We start from the raw sequence: 27,421 nt of genomic DNA on the forward strand, positions 1-27,421 counted from the left end.
AAGACTGGCACATTCATTCATTCATTCATTCATTCATTCATTCATTCATTCATTCATTCGATTGATTTGTATGCCGCCCTTCTCCGAAGACTCAGGGTGGCTTACTGATTATCAGCAAAGTTTAAATTCTTGATTCAGTTTAGGAGCCAATAAATCTCTGAATTTAGTAATATCTAGACAAGGGAATAGAAGGGGAACTAATCAAATTTGTAGGAAACACTAAGCTGACAGGAATAATCAACATTCCAGAAGACAAGCTCAAAATCCAAAAAGATCTTGATAAACCTGAGCACTGGGCCCTATGTAATAAAATGAAATTATATGAGATAAAAGTAAGGTTTTACACTTAAGGCAAGAAAAACTGTATAGATACACATTAGGTGAACCTTGGCTTAACGTCAATAACTGTGAGAGGGCTCTTGGAGTCTTAGTGGGCAATCATTTAAATATGGGCCAACGGTGCGGCAACAGCCAAACAAGTCAATGCAATTGTAGGCTGTATTAACAGAGGGATTGAATCAAGGTCATATGAAGTTCTAGCATGGCTTTATAAATCCTTAATAAGACCACACTTGGGATAATTCATCCAGTTCTGGTCACAATAATATGACAAAAAAGTAGAAACTCTGGAAAGAATGCAGAAAAGAGCAGCAAGAATGATTAGGGGGCTGGAGGTTAAAACATGAAAAAGGATTACAAGAATTTAGTTTGTCTAGTCTAATGAAAAGAAAGGCTAGAGGAGAGATGATAGCAGTTCCAATATTTGAGGGGTTCCTACAAAGATGAGGGTATCATACACTTTTCCAAAGCAACAAAAGGCAAAGCAAGAAACAATGGATAGAAACTAACCAAGGAGGGAAACAACCTAGAACTAAGAAAAATGTACTAAAGGTGGAGAGCAATCAATTCATGGAATGGGTTGTCTTCAAAAGTTGTGGGTACTCCATCACTAGATGCTTTGAAAAAGAGACTAGACAACCATTTATCTGAAATGGTATAGGGCAGGGCTGTCCCGACCCATGGGTGGGATGCGTCATGCGTTGGTCCACACCTACACCTGGTTTAGCCAAAGGGGAAACAATCCCGATACATCACACGACACCGCTCTGATGACGTGCGTTTGATACCTCTGGTATATAATCTCCTAATGGAGCAGGGTTTGGATTAGAAAATGTCCAAGGTCTCAAAAAACAAGCCCAGAAGAAAGAAGAAAACCAAGCATAAAACGTATCAGCATAAAACCAAGCATAAAACTAATCATAAAACGTATCAGGAAAGACTTAATGAACTCAATCTGTATAGTCTGGAGGACAGAAGGAAAAGGGGGGACATGATCGAAACATTTAAATATGTTAAAGGGTTAAATAAGGTCCAGGAGGGAAGTGTTTTTAATAGGAAAGTGAACACAAGAACAAGGGGACACAATCTGAAGTTAGTTGGGGGAAAGATCAAAAGCAACATGAGAAAATATTATTTTACTGAAAGAGTAGTAGATCCTTGGAACAAACTTCCAGCAGACGTGGTAGATAAATCCACAGTAACTGAATTTAAACATGCCTGGGATAAACATATATCCATCCTAAGATAAAATACAGGAAATAGTATAAGGGCAGACTAGATGGACCATGAGGTCTTTTTCTGCCGTCAGACTTCTATGTTTCTATGTTTCTATGTTTCAAAATATTCCAGTCCCCTCTCCCCAAAAACATAAATCAAGAAATTGAAGCTAAATAAAAATTCCAATAATCATAAATAAGGTGTATCACGTCAAGATCTCAAGAGAGAGTTTGTCCAGAGGGCAGGAACCATGAAAGAGCTTCAGTTTTAGTAACGGTACCTGGACCATGCCATGCAGTGAGATCAGTGGGAAGGGAAATGAGATCAGAACGCATCAACAGTGCTCCACATCAGAGGTCCATGCTTATTGAAATTGCCTTACAGTGTCCTCTGAGGTGATGCAAAATGTTTACTTTATTATTCCTGTTGAATTTGATTTAGTAAGCATTAAGTCAATGGTGGCGATCCTATCATATGCATGGTCTCCACTGCATCTGAAAATCATGCAAGAACAGTGCAAGAAACATTGCTTTCTCGCAGTTTTTGGAGGCTACAGAGGTTGCACCTGTTAACAGAAAGTGAACACTGCCTGAAAGTAATCACCTCTACCTCAGACTCACCCTTGGTGCTGCTACCTGGGAACAGGTAGAGAATTGTTTCTATTTTGTTTGGGGTGTTGTATGACATTCCAGCAGAGTCATAGTAGGCATTTCCAAATCGTTGACTTGCCAAGCCTAAAAGGTTTGCCACCACTACATTAAATAGTAGCTCAATTGAGTTTTATAATACTTGCTCACATTTTACATTCTATGTTTCTATGTTTCTATCTAATGTAACAGTGGTCCAGAGCTAAAATCCCTTATAATCTAAATTCACACTTGCATAGATTATAACAGTCCCCTCCTCATGTTATAAAATGATTACAAAATCAGGTCCAGGCACATGATGATTTCAATGACTTATGATGGAAATTCTGGACTACTAGTATATATAACATACTTGTTCAAGTGAAGAGTACTGTAGCTTTATTGAAAGATTTTGCCTTACATGCCCAACCAATCAAATTGGTTGGTCACAGCTAATTGTCAGGTTTGCTGGATGCAAAGCTTGTATTTAAGTGAGAATTTTACTTGGACAGATTGCTTATAAAAATAGAGAAAACTGATCCATCTCACTTCTGTTAAATTGGCCAAATATTATGTAATCCCACTGAACTGATATTTGACATTCCTGAACATAGGTAGGTACAGTTGAAAGAAAACAATGCGGACGGAACAAGGGGGCACAATCTGAAGTTATTTGGGGGAAAGATCAGAAGCAACGTGAGAAAATATTATTTTACTGAAAGAGTAGTAGATGCTTGAAACAAATTTCCAGCAAACGTGGTTGGTAAATCCACAGTAACCGAATTTAAACATTCCTGGGATAAACATATATCCATCCTAAGATAAAATACAGGAAATAGTATCAGGGCAGACTAGATGGACCATGAGGTCTTTTTCTGCCATCAATCTTCTATGTTTCTATGTTTACTTTGCTGCTAATATCCTAATTGTATTACGGTAATTTCAAAATTCATTCATTAAAAAAGGTTATTTCAGTTTCTCCAGTCTCTGGTAGACATGTACACACACACATTCTACACTTAGCTCTATTCCTTGCCTACCTGCTGCAAATTTTTGAATAATTTTTATGATTTATTTCATATAGTATAAGCTATCTGTGACTTTTCTGGTTCAGTTATTTTGCTCACTGGATTGACCTTTCTCTTGAGATGCCAAAAAATCTGATATTTTTCATGCACCTCAAGAGGAAGATAATTCTTTTTTAAGTAGACGTTTTGGAAATTAGGCAGTGGAAGACGTGGGAGAAATACCTACATTAAACAGCCACAGCCGAGAAGTAGATGCCGTCAGAGATAAAGATCCAAGAGCGGAATTTGGGAGGCAAGTCAAAAAAATCATAGCAATTAAAATATTGAAGCGGACAAGAGATGATGTATAGATGTCTTCTCCTTTTTGTTGTTTTGATTTGCTTTTCCTTTTCTCTCGCTTTCTTATCATTTTTAGGTAGGTGACATGATTAGAAGTTAGGTAGGATCGAAAAAATGTTTTTTTTAATAAAGGGTGACATGATTTAAAGTTAGAATAAGAGATAGAAATAAGAGAAAGGGGGAATATTAGAGTATACATTTTGATATAATAAAATAAAAGCAATAGGAGAAAATATAGAATAATTGAATAATGACAGAATGCAAGTTAATATAAATGTGTAGTATTATTAGAAATATATAAGTTGGTTTAATGTAGTAACACAGAAACATAGAAACATAGAAGTCTGACGGCAGAAAAAGACCTCATGGTCCATCTAGTCTGCCCTTATACTATTTTCTGTATTTTATCTTAGGATGGATATATGTTTATCCCAGGCATGTTTAAATTCAGTTACTGTGGATTTATCTACCATGTCTGCTGGACGTTTGTTCCAAGGATCTACTACTCTTTCAGTAAAATAATATTTTCTCATGTTGCTTTTGATCTTTCCCCCAACTAACCTCAGATTGTGTCCCCTCATTCTTGTGTTCACTTTCCTATTAAAAATACTTCCCTCCTGGACCTTATTATTGAATTTATTGAATGTATTAATTTTATTTGTATTAGATTGTATGACACCCAGATGCTACACTGTTCATGCACTGATACATTTGTTAAAAAAAATAATAAAAAAAATTGGGGAGGGTGGATGGGGAGAGGAAGATTATTCCTCGGCCCTGAAACAATTCCCAAAGTCCTTCTTTTGGCCCCGGCAATTCTCATTTCAGGTGAAATAAGTTTATTATACCTGCTGCCTTTACTGCAGGAGGTTATTCAAAAAGCCTTTCTGTTTTCTGCTTCATGTATTCATGTAAATATTGCCCAGATGGAGCATTGCCCCCTCCTTTACATGGGAGAACAATCCATTTGCTTAAATGAGTTTTGAACTCTCAAACATGACAACATAATTACTATTTGCGAATTAATCATGCCTATTCAATACATTCTAATAAATAAAATGATTTCAAAATTTCGGACATTACAGTAATATGAACATACCCTGATTACTCCAATTATGATTAATATGCAAATTGCAACATGTACAGACGAATCCTTGATTTCCTATTTTTTTCTCATTTTAAAATGGATTGTGTGGATAAAGACTGCACGTTTGCCAAAACCACCTTAGGAGCTTCACATTAAAATTAAGATCTGAACCAGGCTTCTCATTTCCAAGCTCAGCTAGGTATGGCACTGTTCTGATTATTTAGTTACTCCTGCAACCGAGCCCCTGTGAAGAAGGACATTACAGAATATAATAAAGCATGGTCCTTGTTCAAGAGATGAAAGATGGCAAACTTATATTGCTTAAGATGAAACACTAGAAATGGATCCATGGGATTTGTCAAAACACATATATTAAGTTACTCTGAGAGTCAGATGGGTGGTACCTAAATCTGACATATAAATAAATACATAAATAAGCTTCTTTATTCCCGGCCTGATACTCAATCTTTCTTTTTTAGACATATTTAAATTCCCATCCCACCGCAGTGCCAGTTCAGGACGGTTCTCAGAAATCTCCCAGAACTGTGAGGTATAAAGGGTCTTTGACACAGAACCTTATTAGTTATGCAGTTCCTTTCAGTTCCAATCTCAAGCTGTGTGCATTCTTTTTTCATCCTCCGAAAACCGTCAAGGCCGCTCATTTGCCCTGTACATCTGTTGGGATTAATTGAATTGCAAAGCATTCTGTTTTGAGAAACCTGTTCTCTTCCTCTACCCATTCACACTCCCCAGGAGCTGGGGTTACTTATTTACAATTCCGCTAAGTCAAATCCTTCTCGTGGAAAGCAAATTTGTCAAATTATTACCAATAAATATGCACGATGAAGAGCAATATTCAGTTATAGAGTAAAATATTTTCAAGAAGCAGAAAGTACTTTGAAAAAAATTGTCAAAGACGGATACAAAAGGATAGCACACTGCAGGTGTCTCTTCTTACAATAGGAGAAGAAAATGGTTGTTATTAAGAAAGGTAAAATACAATTTGCATGCAAACTATTTTAGATGGCTCCATCACATTGCAGGCATTTTATAAGAAGGTTCGTTTTCAACTTTAGGAATAAAAGCCTGAATATTAAGTGTACCATATTCATTGACAATAAATTGTAACTTTTAGAATGTCTTCCAAGATGAGACTTTGCCCCCCCAAAGACAAAATAGCAGCCATTTTTCTTTTTATGACTGAAGCAATGTTAAGATCCAAGAACATGATTAGATGTTTTCATTAACAAGCTCAATATCCAGAACTGTGTTTTATAGAATATTATGAGCTCCTATGAGCTCAAACAACAGAATGGAAAAAAACCCAAATGATTTCAGACTATTAGGAGGATCTACATATTTGGAAAGTGCAGTTAACTACTATTTTAAAGTTATTCAGAGGCAAAAAAAAAAAGAATTTTGTTATCTGGATTATTATTTTTGGTCAGTGGAATACAAATGAATCCCTGTTGACTTCTGATTTTGCTTTCGGCGATATTGGAAGCCAGACCGCCAGTTTCGCAGCCAGTTCCAAACACTACACATCTGAGGGTTTGGATTGGGACCTAAGCCTCCCTGTACAGGGGACAAAGCAAAGGGGGATTGCCAGGAAGGTCGAGGGAAGCCACACCTCCCCTCCCTGAGCTGGAAACCTCCTTCAGCCAATGGTATGAAGTAGCGCCAGCCAACATGGCTGCCATGAAGCCAAAAGAAAAACTAAGACTGAGCAGGAGAGGAAAGCGAGTGGTTTGTGATCTAGGCAAAAAAAATCTTTACTTAAAAAAAAATCCCCAAAGATATGAGGGGAAAGAATATAGAAGGTAAATGTCAGTGGCGGGACAAGCATATTAAAAGGGTTTTGAAGAAAATGCTTTATAAGTTTGTTTGAATCTTTAAAAGAAGATGTGGTTTCAGAAATACTTTGTTTTAAAGACGGAAGTATTGAAATCTGAATTGGAATCTGTTTCTACTTTATTATAGCCAAATTGATCACTACTGGCTCATTTATATATGTATTATATTTATATAATAAAAAGGAATAATATTGAAGCAGGAGAGTCATTTTAAAGAACAAAAGAAGGGTGTAAGCAGTGAAGGGACGGTCATCTTTGGCGCTACAGGTGCGCCCTCCGAAGCCATCATGTGCATATCTGGTGGGTGCGCGGGTGCCCATCAGCACAAAATGTGGCTTCTGCGCATGCACAGCAAGCAAAATCTTGTGCAAGGACACGCGCAAGAGCGAGGTTTCATTCAGAGCAAAATTGCATGAGGTTTCACTTGTTGCACATATGCAGAAGCCAAATCTCGCGTGGGGGCATGCGTGCGCATCCTGCAATTTCTTACCGGGATGGAGCACCTGACCACACTGGCTACTACCCACCACTGGGTGCAAGCCTTAGAACTTTTGTTTCTGCTGGGCAAAACAGCTGAGTAAACCAAAAAAAGGGAAAAGAGATGGTAAAGTCTCCGGATTTTTCCTCTTGAAAATTGGTTGGATTGTAAAAATGATAATAAGTGGGAATAAAGATATGGAATGGATCCATCATGATATTAAGGACATTATAAACAAACAGTGTATGGGAATGAAGGAAATGACCTACAAAGGTAATGACCTACGAAGCCCTATATGGCATCAAACCAGATTATTTACAGGACTGCCTTCTGCCGCATAAATCCCAGCGGCCGGTTAGATCCCACAGAGTTGGCTTTCTCCAGGTCCCGTCAACCAGACAATGTTGTTTGGCAGGGCCTAGGGGAAGAGCTTTCTCTGTGGGAGCCCTGGCCCTCTGGAATCAGCTCCCCCTAGAGATTCGTACTGCCCCCACCCTCCTCGCCTTCCGGCAAGAGTCTTAAGACTCACCTATGTTGCTAGGCCTGGGGCAATTAGATCTTGCCCCCCTGACCCATAAATGTGGTTGGATTGTCTGATTAAGTAATATATAAGGTTTTAGCTGTAGTTTTTTTAATGTATTAGATTTGTTTTGTATGCTTTGTTTCTATACTTATTCTGTGAGCCGCCCCAAATTTTTGGAGAAGGGTGGCATACAAATCTAATAAATAATAATAATAATAATAATAATAATAATAATAATAATAATAATAATAAAAATAATAAAAATACCTGATGATATGGATTGCATAGAACTAAAACTGGAGAGTAGAATGGAAAGAATAATAAGTGCAGACCAGGCTTATGAGGAATATACAGAGGATTCTGAAAGAGCGAAAGAAACGGAGGAACCTGAAAATGAACAAGGAAGAAAAAATAATAAAGGGATGATGGTAATATTGAGGGTGAAAGGGGGATGAGAACAGAAGGGGAAGATTTCACATAGTATGGAAAAGATTTGAAAGAAGATGACTTGTACTGAATATATTCATGAACAATCTGTAGAAATGAAGTTATTAAAATAGTATAAGAAAATATATGAAGAATGTATATGTTAATTACAATAAACTTTGAAAAATGTTGTGTGTGCATGGAACAAGAGATAAAAAATAGTTTTGAATGATTGTTAGAAATGTGATAAAGTGATGGAATTATTAGATCTGTTAAAAGGATAAAATCAGCTTATATTAAAGAGTACGAACATATGAAAAAGATGGAAAAGAGGCAAAAACCATTTCTTGATTATTCAATTTAATTCAATTCAATTTATTAGATTTGTATGCCACCCCTCTTGTTTAGAAAAGAGGACGTATTAATTTTAGAAATGTATATGGTGGAGAAAGACCACATCTTTGATTATTAGAATGAAAGGACAAGACTACTAGAATGAAATGACTACTTCAGCTTCAACCGCAACAACACAAGAGCACGCAACAGATTCAAACTTAATATTAACCGCTCCAAACTTGACTGTAAAAAATGACTTCAGCAATTGAGTTGTCGAAGCGTGGAACTCTTTACCGGACTCAGTAGTGTCAACCCCTAACCCCCAACATTTTTCCCTTAGACTATCCATGATTGACCTATCCAGGTTCCTAAGAGGTCAGGAAGTGGCGTACATAAGTGCACTAGTGTGCCTTCTGTCCCCTGTCCAATTGTCTCTCCTTTATCTCATATATTTTTTTCTTCCTTTCATATATCTTCTCCTCTATTTTTATATCTTTTCTTCTATCCTTTTCTTTATATATATTACTACTGGTCTATTCTCTTCAATGTGTATTGTGTATTGGACAAAATAAATAAATAAATATAAATAAATAAAAAGAATGGAAAAAAGTGGGGGGAAGAAAAGAGAATTAAAATTCAGATAAAATAAGAGGGGGGAAGACTAAAAAATAAATATTAAGATGAAAAGAAATGTGATAAAAGTGCTAGAAGATTTAGAAATGGAAGGATGATAATAGAAGTTAAGTATCAAAAATGAGATGGTAAAAATGAATTGTAGTTATTCAAGAAAAAAATATTGTTAAAACCATTGTACGGATGTATGAAATTCAGAAAGCAAATGCTCACAACATGAGATGCACGAGGACCAAAAATTAATAATAATTATTGAAAAAACAAAACAAATGAATTCCTGCCCACACTAAACTGCTATGTTACATGAATTAAACCGTCTGTGGCATTGTGCTTAGGATAAGCCACTCTTCCAAATGCTTTAAACTTTTCAAGTGCACTCAATAATAGATAGGCCTTCATTGTTTTCTTTTCTTTAAAAACCTACCAAACAATAAAGCAGCTCATCTCGTGCTTCAACCTTTCCTGACATTCCTGTTGAGAGAAATAATGTAATACATATATAAACAGCCAAGGCGAATCGTATTTGATTTGTTTACTGGATTTTTTAAAAATCTGCTTGATGCATTTCTATTATCTATTTTAGGAAACCATTTTATTTATTTATTTATTTATTTATTTATTATTTGGATTTGTATGCCGCCCCTCTCCGAAGACTCGGGGCGGCTCACAACAAGTGAAACAAATCATAATAATCCAATTAATTAAAATATTTAAAGATTAAAAAAAAACCCTATACTAACAGACACACACACAAGCATACCATGTATAAATTAAACGTGCCCAGGGGGAGATGTTTAATTTCCCCATGCCTGACCGCAAAGGTGGGTTTTAAGGAGTTTACGGAAGGCAGGAAGAGTAGGGGCAGTTCTAATCTCCGGGGGGAGTTGGTTCCAGAGAGCCGGTGCCGCCACAGAGAAGGCTCTTCCCCTGGGGTCCGCCAACCGACATTGTTTAGTTGACGGGACCTAGAGAAGGCCCACTCTGTGGGACCTAATCGGTCGCTGGGATTTGTGCGGCAGGAGGCGGTCTCGGAGATATTCTGGTGCAATGCCATTTTGTGCAAAAGAAACACCAAACTAGTTTTTATGATTTTTCTTTTAAATCTTATGAGAGTAACTTGGAACTCAACCACCTAATAGGGAATTACTATATTTTTCGGAGTATAAGATGCACCTTTTTCCTCCCTAAAAGAGGCTGATAATTTAGGTGCGTCTTATACTCTGAATGCAGCTTTCCCCCCCCCCCAGCCCTAACTAGCTGCTAACGATCTACCCTTGCAGGCTGTTTAATTGTTTCTCTCTGCGAAGAATATTTTCCAAGCCCTAAGTCTTTGCAGGATTTTTTTCATTGCTCGAACTTGCTCCGAATACATTTCTTTCCAGCCCTAATCAGGTGCTAATAATGTTCCCAGCACTTACCAGCTTGCAAGCTCTTTCACTGTTACTCTCTGTGAAGAATGTTTTCCAAGCCCTAAGTCTTTCCAGGGATTTTTTCCATTGCTCTACTTGCTCCAAATGTTTCTTTCCAGGTGCTAATGATGTTCCCAGCTCTTACTGGCTTGCAAGCTCTTTCATTGCTACTCTCTCCGAATAAAGTTTTTTTAAAGCTCTAACCAGGGGATAAAATAATGTGTTTGCTAAGGATGCTAGCAAGATGAATATTTGGTAAGCAGATTGTTTTCCCTATTTTCCTCCCAAAAAAACTAAGGTGCATCTTATACTCTAGTGCATCGTATACTCCGAAAAATACGGTAGCAGCAATTTGTATTGAATGGTAAATCATCTCAATGACAAATCAGAGAACTTCTCTTTGATCATAACAGTTGGAGGCAACAAAAAAAAACCTTCACTAAAGTACTTTGTGGTGCTCATATAGATCAAAAGTGAGACAAAACTATTTTAAGCCCAAACTTTAACTCTTAGTTAAATGTGAATGTTATCCTATTCCCGTGATGGCAAACCTATGTCACGTGTGCCACAAGTGGCACGCAGAAGCCACATTGGTGGGCACATGAGGTCAGGTCTGGTGTACATCAGTGTGCCAACCAGCTGGTTTTTGTGCTTTCTGGGCCCACTGGGTGTTGGGAAAGGGGCCATTTCTGGACTCCATGGGGTGGGGAAGATTAGATTTATTGGATTTATATGCCGCCCCTCTCCGCAGACTCGGGGCGGCTCACAACAATGGTAAAAAACAGTACATAGTAACAAATCTAATATTTAGAAATCTAAATTTCAGTTTTAGATTAAAAAGTCCAAAAAGGAAACCCCAATATATAAAAAACAAACACACAATCGAATCATACACAAAAACTACATGGGCAAGGGGGAGATGTTTCAATTCCCCCATGCCTGATGGCAGAGGTGGGTTTTAATACGAAAGGCAAGGAGGGTGGGGGCAATCCTAATCTCTGGGGGGAGCTGGTTCCAGAGGGTCGGAGCCACCACAGAGAAGGCTCTTCCCCTGGGTCCCGCCAGACGACATTGTTTAGTCGACGTGACCCGGAGAAGGCCAACTCTGTGGGACCTAACCGGTCGCTGGGATTCGTGCGGCAGAAGGCAGTCTTGTAGATATCCTGGTCCGATGCCATGAAGAGCTTTATAGGTCATAACTAACACTTTGAATTGTGACCGGAAATTGTGACCGGAAGGCCATTTTCAGCCTACCCAGGCTCCTAGAAATACTCTGAAGCCTGGGAAGTGGGAACAATGAGTGTGCCATTGTAAGCTAGGAGCTCGGGGCATGCCTGCAGGTGGGGCGGGGGGGGGGGCACATGGAATTGTGGCTGTCAGCATGCATATGCTCCCCATAACTTCCCTTTTAGCATGCAAACCAAAAAAGATTCACCATCACTGTCCTATTCTGTTTCAATATCGTCTGTCTCCAAACTCTAATACAAACATTTGCTAGAAATCAAACCTAATGTGATAAATGTATTCCATGCCTTAGATCAAAAAGCATATAGAAACATAGAAACGTGGAAGACTGACGGCAGAAAAAGACCTCATAGTCCATCTAGTCTGCCATTATACTATTTCCTGTATTTTATCTTACAATGGATATATGTTTAGCCCAGGCATGTTTAAATTCAGTTACTGTGGATTTACCAACCACGTTGGTAATATTTTCTCATGTTGCTTTTGATCTTTCCCCCAACTAACTTCAGATTGTGTCCCCTTGTTCTTGTGTTCACTTTCCTATTAAAAACACTTTCCTCCTGAACCTTATTTAACCCTTTAACATATTTAAATGTTTCGATCATGTCCTCCCTTTCCCTTCTGTCCTCCAGACTATACAGATTGTGTTCATTAAGTCTTTCCTGATACGTTTTATGCTTAAGACCTTCCACCATTCTTGTAGCCCGTCTTTGGACCCGTTCAATTTTGTCAATATCTTTTTGTAGCTGAGGTCTCCAGAACTGAACACAGTACTCCAAATGTGGTCTCACCAGCGCTCTATATAAGGGGGATCACAATCTCCCTCTTCCTGCTTGTTATACCTCTAGCTATGCAGCCAAGCATCCTACTTGCTTTTCCTACCGCCCGACCACACTGCTCACCCATTTTGAGACTGTCAGAAATATCTTAAAGATCAAATGTGTAATAGAAAGAGTCTGATTTAGAATGGCTCAGCCAATGTTATTTTACCATTGGCCCATAACTTTATTTGTTCAGAGAAGAATCAGAGACGAGTGGGCTGAGTGCACATCTAGTCACACTATTGTGGACATTCAACAAACTATCAGTTTGAGGAAATTGAAATGAACACTTGAAAGACTGAGAATTCTCATTTGCAATTTAGTTTACTGCCAATTTCTTGTTGCTGGCAAGAACTCTAGTTGGTGGGGGTTCTTCTGGACTCTAAAATAACCATGAAATTTCAGGTAGTTGTACTAATCAGGACTTTTATTCCTTATTCATTTCTTTATACCAATTGGTATGTAACCTGTGGCCTTCTCTGGGAAAAAAACATACCTTGCTTTAATGATATCCATTTGGGCTACTGTAATACAATTGTAAGCCACCCAGAGTCACCTTTGGTAAGATGGGCAGCATACAAGTGTAACACTTGACAAAATCGAACACTTGACAAAATTGAACGCGTCCAAAGACGGGCTACAAGAATAATGGTGGAAGGTCTTAAGCATAAAACGTATCAGGAAAGACTTAATGAACTCAATCTGTATAGTCTGGAGGACAGAAGGAAACATTTAAATATGTTAAAGGGTTAAATAAGGTCCAGGAGGGAAGTGTTTTTAATAGGAAAGTGAACACAAGAACAAAGGGACACAATCTGAAGTTAGTTGGGGGAAAGATCAAAAGCAACGTAAGAAAATATTATTTCACTGAAAGAGTAGTAGATCTTTGGAACAAACTTCCAGCAGACGTGGTTGGTCAATCCACAGTAACTGAATTTAAACATGCCTGGGATAAACATATATTCATTGTAAGATAAAATACAGGAAATAGTATAAGGGGAGACTAGATGGACCATGAGGTCTTTTTCTGCCGTCAGTCTTCTATGTTTCTATGTTTCTAACACATAAATAAGTAAATAAATAAATAAATCTCTTATAAACCAGCTTCTGAAGATGCCCAGGAAGACAGTCTTTGAAGCCTATGCCAACATTTAGGAAAGTTCTGAAATTTTAATTAATCTTCATTTATTCTTGTACAGGGTTTTCAAGGAGAAATGTTCTATCATTCTCTTTATGTCTACTCTGATTTTTCTTTTGTATAAGTAAGAGGTTTTAACTGTTACAGTCTCTAGATAGTAGCAGTCTTGGCTATTTCATTTTTCAATGATTCTTATAGTCACCTTCTAATTGTCACCCACGATTGAAGGATTGACTAAATGGTGGCAAAATGCGATACAAGTAGAGGTACAAGAGATGGAAAATATAGTAGAAAATATAGGGAAAATTAAAAATACAAGAATCAGGGAAATGAGAAGGAAAATATTACATAAGTGGTATTTTACTCCCGTTCAATTCGCACACTTTCAGCAGAATGGGAATTGTTGGCACGGGTGTCAAGATAAAGGAGTGTTTATGCATATGTTCTGGGAATGCCCGATAGTGCAGGAATTTTGGCAAAAAGTGAAAGAGGATATCAGTAGAATGCTAAATATACAATGGACAATCACTAAGGAAATGGCAGTACTAGTTAAAAGCAATGCGATGGGAGAATTTAGAGAAATAAAAAAAGCAGCAATAGAAAGCGCTCAGGCAGTAATAGTCTTTGGTTGGAAGGATGCGACAAAATGGACAATGCAAAATTGGTATAGGTACATGGTGGACCATATTCAGTTTGAAATTATGGATAAAAGGATAAATTCGGAAAATGAAACTGAGTTGGAACAACTGATGGGATGGTGGGACAAGGTAAGACGATATATGACGAGCAGAATTCGAGACCAAGCTACAAGAAATAAATTGGAATCACTCTATAATATGTAAATAGATATATTGCTCTTGGGTCAAGTGGACTATATAAGAACACCCCCGATTTGGTGGTGGGGAATGTGTATGTGTCTGGGTGGGGGGCACATTTCACTATGCACTGTTTTATGTTGTGTGTAATTTAAATTTGTTAAAAATTAATTTTAAAAAAATAAAAATAAAAAAACCTTCTAATTGTCGCCTTCTATTTATTTAAGAAGCAGGATAGAAAGAAGAAGCGTTGTGACCTTATCTGAATGCCTCTTCTCATTATTACTATTATTATTATTATTATTATTATTATTATTATTATTATTATTATTATTTAGATTTGTATGCCGCCCCTCTCCGTAGATTCAGGGCGGCTAACAACAGTGATAAAAACAATACATGGTAACAAATCTAATAAAATCTAAATTAACAGTTTTACATTAAAAAGTCTCAAAAGAAAAAAAAACCAATATATAAAATACATAAACACAGTCATCCAGTGGAACCAGGCTTCAGAATGGATTATCTTCGACCAATCATTCTGGGAGATCGAGTCAGTCATTTGCATAATTGCTAGGATCCACCCCTTAGAACCCCAGATATGACGAATCCTGAAGTCTAGACTCGTGTGTGGGGCTCCTATTCAGACCTAGTGCTCCTCCACTTCCTGTGGCTGTGAGGTAACAATTTAGACGGTGTCTTTGTGTGGAAGAAGCACTCAACTGTGCTTCAAATGAAGAATTAAAGGTCAGAATTAAGACCAGGGCAGGTGGGAAGGCTTCTTCCACACAGCGACACCTTAAAAAAAAATTGCCGAAAATCAATGGGTTCATACCAGTGCGGCTCTCTGGACCACATTGGTAGGAACCCACCACTGCCTACCAGGCTTCAAAAAAGCCTGTGCACATGCATAGAGGGGGGGGGGTGACCATGCAGGGGGGCGTAGGGAAGGCATGTGCATGCATGCTACCACACCCACACCCACCCTTTTGGCATGTGAACCAAAAAAGGTTCTCCATCACTGGTTTAGAAAAATGGACTAAATAAAGTTGTCCTTCAAATCATCACTCAATTCACAGCTCTCATCTGTACTATATCTGGATATTTGTTTGTTTATTGGATTTATATGCCGCCCCTCTCCGAAGACTCGGGGCAGCTTACAACATATAAAAACATGTTCTATAAAAAAATACATATAAAAATAAAAATCTCCATCTATAGTCCTGCATAATAATAATAATAATAATAATAATAATAATAATAATAATAATAATTTATTGGATTTGTATGCCGCCCCCTCCGCAGACTCGGGGCGGCTAACAACAATAATAAACACAACATATACAATCCAATAATAAAAAACAACTAAAAACCCCTATTATAAAACCAAACATACACACAAACATACCATGCATAACTTGTAATGGCCTAGGGGGAAGGAATATCTCAACTCCCCCATGCCTTGCGGTATAAACTATTTAAGAGCTACATTCCAAAGGTCAGACAGGTCCGTGAGGCTAAAGACAACAGCAAACATACATTTCATGAAATTAATAAGTCAGAGCTATAAATATTTTCTTATTATTCATCATATATTTTCCCAGGGAGGTTTAACATTATCTCCTTATGAAGAGAATTCTCTGTTTTCACTTATTAGGAAAAGCGACCTATGAACTGAGCAGAACTCTTGATCACTGTATAAATATATCCATGTGGTATCTTGATAGTGTTCTGCCTGACCGGCCTCAAGCAATGATTAATGGCAGTGTTCCCTCTAATTTTTTTTTGGGGGGGGGGGGGCGGAAAAGTATAGTGTCTGAGCGGCAGTCCCTTCAGGACTGGGCGGCACAGAAATAATAAATAAATAAACAAACAAACAAACAAACAAATAAATAAAAAACCCACCCTGTTTTGCCTCAGAGAATTTCAAAATAAAATACTGTACTGTGTGTCTATAACAGCGAGATCATAATAGGGCAACTCTATCAATATCAAAATGCCACTTAAATAGTTGAGCTAGTTTCAAACTAGATTTTGATTTTCTTTCTCTCTTCCTTACTCCCATTCTTTTTCTTTCTCTTTTCCTCCCTCTCTTTTTTCTATCTGTTTCCTCTCTCTTCCTCTCTTCCTCTCTCTCCCCTTCCCTCTCACTCTTTTCCTCTCGGCTTCTGGGCAGGTTTGGAAAACTCTGAGTTGATGATGATTTTTAAGTGAGCGATTGCTCACTGCTCAGCTTAGAGGGAACTATGATTAATGGTCCAGGAAAGAAGGTCAGTCACACACGTGCAGAGTTAGTCAGCAAACTTGTATTAAACAGTAAAGAAAAAGTCTAAAGCAAACGGTCCTTACTTTCAGGAGTAACACACAGGATTAGTTGAAAATTCAGTCAGCTACAAAGTTCGTGGAAAAGCAAACAAATACAAAAGTCATGGAGCATAAATGTTCCAAGAGGTCTCTGAATTTTCACAGCACAAAAGCAGCAGCTTGTCCCAGAGTTTTCAACTCCCAAAATGCTGAGTTGAAATCCAAGAGCAGAAACTTCAAAGCAGGAACAACGACGCCACACAAACCACCCAGATAAACAGCCACAGTTTGCCTTGGCCCCGTTCCCATTTTATGCCGTTAGCCCTCATTAAGGGAACCACACCCAGCCCTGGTGTGCTTATCATGCCTTCTCATGCTGCTTAAAGCGATCCCTTCTTCGTAAGGCCCTTCGGTTGCGTAAATTAATGTATTGTCCTGCAGACGAACTGAGAGAGGATAAACTATCCGACGAATTGCCAGCCCCATCCTCTGAGCTGTCTGCCAATTCTTCCTGGCTCTCTGCCCCATCTTCCTGACTGTCTGCCCCATCTTCCTGGCTGTCAGCCACATCTTCCTGACTGCCTGCTACATCTTCCTGGCTGTCAGCCAGGCTTTCAGAGTCACTGTGTGCCGCATCTCCCCCATCTGTGGGGGCAACAGCTGGCCCAGGCCCAAACACAACAGATAGTAATAAGCATATAGTTTGCCACATGTTTTCTGACTTGCCAGTCTAGCCAAAAAGCCCAACATTTCCTGCTGCTCACCCAGGGATGAGTGTGGAAATCAATCAGGTGTGACTAATTCTATCCTTATGTTCAACGGGATACCTAAATTTACTGATATATAAGAGAGGACAAATATTAGAATATGATTAGAAGTATGGTTTCCTAAGGACAGAGAGATCATTCCACAACTGGATAAACTGAATCATCAGTAACTGATTGAAAATTATAAGTGCTTTGCCAACAGTCCTGAACTGTGATTAAATATCTAAATGTGATTCATTCTGTGGAGAAATTGTGTTGGAAAATCAGTGTCTAACTGGAAAGACATAATATAATAATTTTGCAAGAGTGCAGAACACAGTTGTTTCATATTTTTTTCAACCCAAGCAGAATATTCTTGTTTTTATGAGTCTCTGCAATATTCAGGATTCACTGTCTTCTGAAACAAATATGATATAATCCTATACTCTAAGGTAAAAAGCTCATCATCATGTCAGAGCAAACAAGAAGCTGGCAATTATATTCTATTTAAAAAGTTCTAACTCATTAACAACAGCAAGTTGCACTGAGCAAAATGTTATGCTCCAATACAAAGGTCAATTATTATTCTCTTTGCTTTAGCAGATAGTAATTATTATCACGTGGGGAGGGGGAGCATCACTACTGAACATAGCTGGGAGACAACTGGTTTTAAATAATCCAAGATCAGAAATTTTCTGGTTTGAAGCTGGGTATCCTTGATAGTTCAAAAGCATTTAGCTATCAATCCTTCCTGTGGCTTTTCTGCACCTTTTGATGTTTTCCCAAGAATCATGGGAAGGGAGAAGTGTTATATCAACCTACTTCTCTTGCATATAAAGATTTATTAGGTGTGAAGTGATGAATTACCATATGTTGGAACATGACAGTATCTCCCTATAACACACTTTAAAGGGAAAAGTAATTTCTTTTATTGCATATTTTTGAGATGAGCTCAGGTCAGCTAGGTGCTGCCACTTAGCTATTTGGAGATGTAAAAAAGAAGATTTAATAGAAAAAACAGATGTGGGGGAAATACAGATTTCCACAGCTGTTGGAAAATATTTTCCATTTAGAAATATTGCTATAATTTCATCTGAGAAGTGTTTGATAAAATCAACCATAATTATAAATTACACTCTGGGTCCTACATAAAAGAAACCCATTTTCCATTTAAAACCACCATTCACCCATCTTTGAAAGGGGAAATGCAGATCATTTTTTTTTTAATTTTACAAGAATACAATATGGATAGTATTTAAAGTCCCCATAAATCAAACTTAACTCGAAAGAAATTCTACCTTTACTTTATATCTCAAATATTGGATTATTAGCTAAATGATATATCATGAATAGTCTTTCAGATTTTTCTATAAATGATATTTTTTGCTACTAATGATTACAAAGTAAATAAAACAATCCAAACTCTCTGAATTATAGAACACAAAACAATTAACAAATATCAAGATAAAATGTAAATTTAAACTTGATATACAACTATTTATTAATAGTCCACTACACTACTGACAAACAGTAATGAGAAATAAGAGCACAAATTTGAAATATACTATATATGTCAGATTTTTGAACCCATGAAAAGTAACTATCTCTCTTAATTCTCACTTAACAAGATTTTAAACACAATTTCTCAACTATATGAATTTTTCAAAAAAATGAATTATGTACAGTAACTAATATACAATTCATACTGTGATAATATTATTTCAACTTTTCTAAAGCTCTATATTAAGTCACAAGTCATCCTTACCAGGGTGTTTATGAAAGAATGAAAGGGCAGCAATTAAGAGGTACAAAGACTAGGTTTTGGACATCTCCACTCCACATATAGATTCCTTATAAAATCTACAGAAAGAAAATGGAATAATGTGTTATATATCTGGAGATGTTTTTTTTCTACAGTAAAGAAAATTTTTGGTTTCAAATCCTTTCAAAAACACATTTTTTCATATCTCTTGGAGATGTTCTAAACTGAAAAAAAGACATTCTATGCAATGTGTATCTATATACAAATTGTTCTGGAGACATGCTTTCTAATGCACAAATATGCATACTAAGCACTCTTTTAAAATTAATAACATACATCTGCCCTTTATGCTTATACCGAAGGTGTTCCTTGTCTCCACACAGAAGCTGGATGTTCCCAATCAAATAAACCAATGCTTCAAAAGACTTTCATATCTCCAGAGCACATCTAGCAAATTGCAGTTACTCATGCTCCTAACTTGAATGTGAATCCCCCTAAAAGAAGGTAATTTACACACCCCATCCATTTCAAACAGTCACCAATCAGTCACTGAGATCTTGATAACCCAATTTCTTCAATATGGTACTGCTTGTTTCATTTCACCAATTGCACTTAATTTCCTGGGAAATCATATACTGTATATGGAACTACTTTGATGCAAACCAATATATACAGTAATGTAGTACGCATTTTGGAAGACCTCCTTCCCAGCGATGGGGATTCTAAATGCTACCAGTTCACGATGGCATGCAACAGTTTCTGCGCATGCACAGAAGCACTTGGGTGGGTGGGCGGCGTCTCCTGCTGCTGCTACAGTTCATAGAACCATAACATACCAGTAGTAACCCACCACTGCTCCCCCATCCACACACACATATACCCCAAAAGGTATAATTCCCGAACCAATATTAACTTCCTTGCTAAGACTATTCATATTTTTCATAAGAGACGATATCAGATAGTTGGGATTTGCTTTTATATGCTTCGGGCATTCAAACAAGCACTGCTATATAGCCTAAATATTGTTATATAAACTATAGCCAATGCTTCCAATTACAAGAAAAAGAGGCACAGCTTTCCTGATCACCGCTAATAGCCACCCATCATAAATCAATCAAAGAAGAAAGCTAAATAATATTTTGAAGGAGAAGCAGTCTCTGCTTACTGTTGGTATTATTCCAACTAGTTTGGATTTCTTCCAATCTATTCATACTCAATAACTTGAATCCTACATCATAACTGAAGCTTTAGTGCTTTGAAACTGCCTCTGAATTCTTAGTTCATGAAATATAAAGGTGAATATCATCCACATATATACAAAGCCCATCTCCAAAGCTCTGAATAATGTTTGCGAACAGCTCATGTTGACATTATAAATTTATCGTAAAAGTATGGGTTCATATAAAATGTTTTCAGTCCCCAGTTGGCTAACTTAAAAATCCCCAATAATGAGCTGCAGAGAAAAACTGCATGAACAATTCAGGCGTACACATATCTGGTCTTCTAAAGTGTTATTCAAAGTTACCAAAGATTTGAGAAGCATTGAAAATGAATAGTTTCCTTTTCAACTTGTGTATAATGCCACTATAACTGAGAAGAGCCTTGGCCAAAGTCAAAATATATTTTAGGATATATTTTGAAGAAGAAATTGTCACTTAGCTGTGGTTTCTTTGTTACATTGTTAATTAGACTTTCTAAGAAATGCACTTTTGAGACAGGGCCAACACTTGTAAATAATCCATTTTCTTAAGAATGGGTAGATGACTGCATTTAAGCAATATGCTCTACTTTCTTGGATTTAATGAATTTGCTCAGTCTCTCTAGAAAGATACCCCTACTCACAATTCTTGAATCTGACAAAATGGACTTCAAGAAAAAAAACACCCCAGCTTGGTGAGCTTTTTTTCCTTATTTCAAATTCATGCATTCTGACATTAGACAATAGTAGAGATTTAGAACTTTTTTTAAAAAAAGGCTGAAATAGAAGAAAGGAAATAGTACTATTATTTAAATTATGTGCCACGCAACAAAAATGAAACAAGTTTAGTTTAAGCCAGGAATATTTTTACAAGGAACAATATTATTCAGGGAGTTCATAATACCTTCTGAATGCTATTATGATACCATTCATAACAGCATAACTCTGGAACAAAACTCTAAGCTCTAATGAATTGTTTACAGTTGCAATAGTGAATATTAGACATCTTTCTGGTCCTTTGAAGTCTTAATTAGAACGGAAATGAACAATTCTTTATTCAGAATCAATCAGTCAAATGAGAAAGAAGATAATTTCTTGTTTGCACCAAGTATTTCTAGGTTGAATTAAAGTGCAGTGAGAGGCCAACTCCTCACTCTACTCTTCTACTCCTAATATTAATTACCACATTTTTGAGACATATGTACACCAATACCTTAAGGCAGAGGTCTCCAAACTTGCCAACTTTAAGACTTGTGGACTTCAACTCCCAGAATTCTCCAGCCAGCTATGCTGGCTGGAGAATTCTGGGAGTTGAAGTCCACAAGTCTTAAAGTTGCCAAGTTTGGAGACCCCTGCCTTAAGCAATAATTAACAAGCAGTTTTAGTGGCTTTCAGGAGACTTTCAGGAGACTCCCAGAATAACTAAGTACCTTTTCACCCTCAAATCATAGGGTCACATTTTTAGTAAAGAAATTTAATTTCCAGAGGGCACCGAAAGCAATAAAAAGTCTTGTGCACTTTAAAGCCTATTATGATCTTATAAGGTTTCATGAAAAACTATATACCATAATATGGAACATAAAATGTATTATCGTTGTACTGGCTAGGAGCTATACTCCCTCAACGTTGTGACCATTTTCTGATTTTGCTCTTTATTTTATATTTGATGTTTGAATTAGAGATTTGGAAATTCTAATGTATCTAGTTCTAGTGTATAATGGCAAGTAAGCAAAACTGGCCTGTTTTTATAGTGGAAAGCTATTTTTCATGAATTTCTCTGATTTCTTATCTTCCTTTAATATACCTTTAAATATTCATGGGAATAAGAGCAAGAGCTAATTGCTTTTAATGGGCCACACTCATAAAAACAGTTCATCCCCTCCGGTACATGGGTTTTTTTGCGGGAGGGGGCTTCTGTATAAAAATCAGAGGTGGTGTTCAGCCAGTCCAGGAGAACCCACAAGATCATATGCTGCAACGTCCTTCCGGTCAATGACTACTTCAGCTTCAACAGCAACAACACAAGAGCACGGAACAGATTCAAACTTAACATCAACCGCTCCAAACTTGACTGTAAAAAATATGACTTTAACAATCGAGTTGTCGAAGCGTGGAACTCATTGCCAGACTCAGTGGTGTCAGCCCCCAGCCCCAAACAGTTCTCCCTAAGACTCTCCACGATTGACCTCTGCAAGTTCCTAAGAGGCCAGTAAGGGGCGTACATAAGTGCACTGATGTGCCTATCGTCCCCTGTCCAATCTTCTTTCCTTATCTCATATATCATACATTTTCTCTCCTTTCCTCCAACCTCTCTTCTTTCTTACTTTCTATCATTATGTATATTACTTAATGTCTATTCTCCTTCATATGTATTGTATATTGGACAAAGAATAAATAAATAAATAAAAACCAGTAGCAGCAACTGTACATAATGCCATCGTATTTAGCCATATTTTCAAGGTGGGTGCATGGGCGGAAGGTGCGCATGAGAGTATAGCACATGCACAAGTGGCCGTGCACATCTACAGAGGTGGTCACATTTGTGAATCACTAGGGAAGGTAACTGAATATCACCTCTGAGAAAAACTAATACATTTGTAGATAACATGGCCAGGTCAAAGGTGGATGGGACTCTCTCCCACATTGTTAGAACTCAATACAGCGGTACCTCTACTTACGAACTTAATTTGTTCCATGACCAGGTTCTTAAGTAGAAAAGTTTGTAAGAAGAAGCAATTTTTCCCATAGGAATCAATGTCAAAGCAAATAATGCATGTGATTGGAGAAACCACAGAAATAACAGGTAAGCTCAGGTAAACGCTTCCCAAGTGATAAAGGGCTTTCAAGGTAATAACTGGAATTGCATCTGGAAGCAAACTGGCAATAGCTGATACATTAGTAATATGACATGTGTCAAATATTAACCTCATTTATTGTCATGTAACTGTACTATGTACCAGTTGAAGCTTCTGAATGTTCTTCAAGGAAAACCGCATGTAGAATCCATTGCAGTAACCCAGGAAAGAGGTCATGAAGGTATTATTATCTTCCTGTTCCTAGATGTAATCAATGCCCTTATTATCTCGAGGTTCGACTACTGCAATGCTCTCTACATGGGGCTACCTTTGAAGAGTGTTTGGAAACTTCAAATCATTCAGAATGCAGCTGTGCGAGTGGTTATGGGCTTTCTAAGGCATAATCATATTTCTCCAGCACTCTGCAGACTGCATTGGCTGCCAATTGGTTTCTGGATGCAATTCAAAGTGTTGGTTATGACATATAAAGCCCTACATGGCATCGGACCAGATTACCTCCGGGACCACCTTCTGCCGCATGAGTCCCAGTGACCGGTTACGTCCCACAGAATCAACCTTCTCTAGGTCCCATTAACTAGACAATGTCATTTGGCGGGACAGTGCTATTTGGTGGGACCTAGGGGAACAGCCTTCTCTGTGGGGGCCCCAGCCCTCTGGAATCAGCTCCCCCGGAGATTCATACTGCCCCCACCCTCTTTTTCCTTCTGCAAGAGTCTTAAGACTCATTTATGCCATCAGGCTTGGGGCCATCAGATCCGTGCCCCCTGGCGGCTGATTGTGTAAATGAAAGTTGATCGAATTTTTATGGTTTGGGGTTTTTAAAATATTTTTTTAGATTTTATATTTAATTAATTGAATTTAGGATGTTATGCATTGTTTTATTATATGTTGTGAGCCGCCCTGAGTCCTCGGAGAGGGGTGGCATAAAAGTCCATTAAATAAATAAATAAATAAATAAATAAATAAATAAATAAATAAATAAATAAATAAATAAATAAATAAATAAATAAATAAATAATTTTGATCAAGCAGGGCTTTTCTTAAATTCTTATATAACATCCATGGAGATTGTTAATCCCAACAAACGCCAGCAGTGTCTTCGACATGAACTTTCCCATGGATTCTTTTTTTAAGGTGTAAAATTAAGCTTTCAAGGCAATATTTCAAGGCAATTTTAACTCATGCAAATTCACTCTCCCCCCACCCCAGCTACTAAACCAATTTATATTTTCTTTTCATACAATTCCCCTAGTTTTTAATGTTAGAAAGTAAACCAAATCAAAAATAAATTCCGCTTTCAAAAGAGTTCTTCATCAAGTCAAACAAGCAAGCAAGCCGACAGACTCTGGAAAAGAAAGAAAAACGTAGCCGGCGTCATGCTTACAATGTGTTATTAGTATAGATTAAATATGTTTGCTCTGAAGACAGAGGCGAAGAAATTCTCATTCCATAAAAGTAGGGTTGGGTAAACTCACTTTCCTCTTGCATTTGACAAACCAATTTCCATTTTTTCTTTATTTTTTAATGAAATAAAACTAGGTGAAGGGTGTAAAAGAATGCAAACCAGTTCATTGTATCCTGTTTGTTTATATCAGCATTTTTTGAATGGGATTAATTTCATGGCCTAATTAGATTGAACAGCTATAATCATAATTACTGGATGCGTGTAATAGAAATGTAGGAAGCTAAATGAAAAAAAATAAATGTACTTTTCTTTCACCAACTTATTAACCTGCCTATAATTCCCATCATTTAAGCAGGAACAACTGCATAGTGTATTTTTGAATTTAGAATTTGGGTTATATGTCTGCTATCAAGTTCAAATGATAATGCATCTAATCATAGAGAACTGTTAAAAATTACAAGTAAATGCTCTTAGTGTATATTTCTGTCCAGATCTGTGCTCTGGGCCAATGACCCTTTTATTGAAAAAAAGCCACAAATTTATTTTTCTCCTCTCTTTATCTCTGCCTCTATAAAAGTAGATAAAAAGACTAGATGCTATTAGTCCAATGTTTCTTTGAAGTCTCATTTGTTTATAACTCAAAGGTTATTTTCAAGGACTGGAATGTCTCTAGACTAAACAAATAAGGAAGAACTTTACAAAATACAAAAAAAATTCATCAAGAAATTTACTGAACAAAGGACTATTTTTAGTCTACCAATAAATTTCTTAAGTAACAATACTACTAAACAAATATATTTCTCAGGATTTTCATCCATCACATTAATAAAAAGCAATTAAAAGATACACTTTTTGCAGTGCATTTTTAAAAAGGAACACATATTTTGAAACTAGAACCAATTATTCAAACAAGCAATGCACTAGAAGGTCAGAAAATGGTATTTGCCTTTGTGGTTATTTTTTCATTGGACTTACTTCAAATGAAAGTATATATTTTTCAAAACATGGGAGTCTTTTTATATATCATTATTCTATATTCTACATTGTGTAATTTAGTTTCAAAAAAATCTATCATTTTGGCCCACTGATGTTAAATATTAGTAGGTACTATCAAATAGAAAGGAAGGAAACTCAAAACTTAACATGTCTAGCATACATTATACTCCGACTTTATGCATACAAACCCTGCTTCAGAATTGTTGAATATGCTTTCACTGGTGTCGGTTCCCTGGGAGGTTTGCAAACACACCCAGTCCACCAACAAGTGCCACTCTTTTTCCCCTCCCCTCCAGGGTGATTATAACCCAGTACCCATTCGTACTGGATCTCCAAGAGGCTGGGATTCAGGATTCCCTTGGTATATTATCTCAGTTTGCAGAGGAGAATTGAAGGAATAAAATCTGCCCAGCATGCCATCTCCACCGGAACAGGATAGGCAAAATACAACCTGATTAGTGACCAAAGCCCCCAGTGGCCTACTAAATGGCAATTGTAAAGACCAACTGTATCCTTTGCAGGTAATTGCATATATGTATATGTGTGCATGTATGAAACTATGTGTGTGTATTCATATTCAATATCATCAAGAATGAAAGTCTCATTGTGGGCATCAAACATATGAGTATTATCAGGGTGTACCTGTCTATGCAATGATACACAAAAACATAACAGGAAAAGATTCACATATATGACAAAAAGGTCTTGAAAGTAACTTTTTAGATGGTGTAGCAGATATATGCTGCATTTTAAATTTAATAAATAAAATAAATACATTCATTAAAATGCAAAAGATAACATCTTTTCTTAGCAGATATCTCCAAAATAAAATATCTGCCCCAGAGAAATATAACATTGAAAAATCCAAATAAGTGCATCACATTTACCGTATTTTTCGCTCCATAAGACACAGTTTTTTCCCTCCCAAAGTAGGATGAAAAATCAGCCCCGTCTTATGGAGCGAAGATGCAGGCAGGGAGGGGGGGGAGGCGCTGGAGCAGAGGGGGGCGGCGATATTCCAGCAGCCAGCTTCCAAGCCGCATTCGCCTTCCTCCGCTGCCGCCAGCCGGAGTGAGCTGCTGGGCTGCGCGTGGCGGGAGAAGCCCGGACAACGCCGGAGCGCTGGGCAGCACTACCGCCGCTGCGGGGAGAGGCAGGCATGTGAGCTGGCGGCATTGGGCTTGGTGGAAAGTCCGGGGGCAGCTCCAGCGACTCCCCTCCCGTGGCTGCTGTTGAGGCGGCAGCGGCGTCTGCCTCCGGCGCGCAGCTCTCTCTCCATTCTTCTCTTTCCCCCTCTCAGGCTCCGAATGCGGCGGCGGGAAGAGGAAACGAGGCACAAGGCAGCGCGTCTGCAGGAACGGGTGGTGGGGCGCCGTTGTCCTCATGGCGCAAAGCCACACAGTCCCGGATCGCTTGCTTCCCCGGCCAGCAAGCCGGCTGCCTGGGAAAGCGTTTTTCAAGTGCACTGTTATTGTAATAAATATTTTAGCCCACTTTTTGGCTCAAAATATTTTTTTTCTATTTTCCTCCTCTAAAATCTAGGTGCGTCTTATCAGCAGGTGCGTCTTATACAGCGAAAAATACGGTAATAAGGCTGGTGTTCTGAATTGGAAATCACATTTTCAGATGTGATTTAACCATATTGAGCTTGTATCTTTCAATCTATATTGTTTTTACTTGTTACCTACTACGATTTGATAGCTTATTAGTAAACATGGCTATCACTAAGTGTAGTTTCTTTTTATACTTGATGAATGTATTTTATTCTCCTTATGTACACTGAGAGCATATGCACCAAAGACGAATTCCTTGTGTGTCCAATTACACTTGGCCAATAAAGAATTCTATTCTATTTGTATTTCTAACAAAGATCAAGAGAA

At 37.6% G+C, this 27,421-nt stretch overlaps 1 protein-coding gene across 4 annotated transcripts in view; it reads right to left on the minus strand.

Moving 5' to 3' along the window:
- PLXNB2 (plexin B2) overlaps positions 1-27,421 on the minus strand; it is a 522,361-nt gene that overhangs the window by 178,279 nt on the left and 316,661 nt on the right. For 2 of the 4 annotated variants that reach the window (XM_070755420.1, XM_070755419.1), the window contains exon 3: positions 19,130-19,224. The exons of the other annotated variants lie outside the window; for them this stretch is intronic. The gene's annotated coding sequence lies outside the window, so the exon portion shown is untranslated. The remainder of the gene's footprint in view (positions 1-19,129; positions 19,225-27,421) is intronic. 4 annotated transcript variants of the gene reach the window in all.

Source organism: Erythrolamprus reginae, chromosome 6 (assembly GCF_031021105.1).
Source record: "Erythrolamprus reginae isolate rEryReg1 chromosome 6, rEryReg1.hap1, whole genome shotgun sequence".
NCBI classification, from domain to species: Eukaryota; Metazoa; Chordata; class Lepidosauria; order Squamata; family Dipsadidae; genus Erythrolamprus; species Erythrolamprus reginae.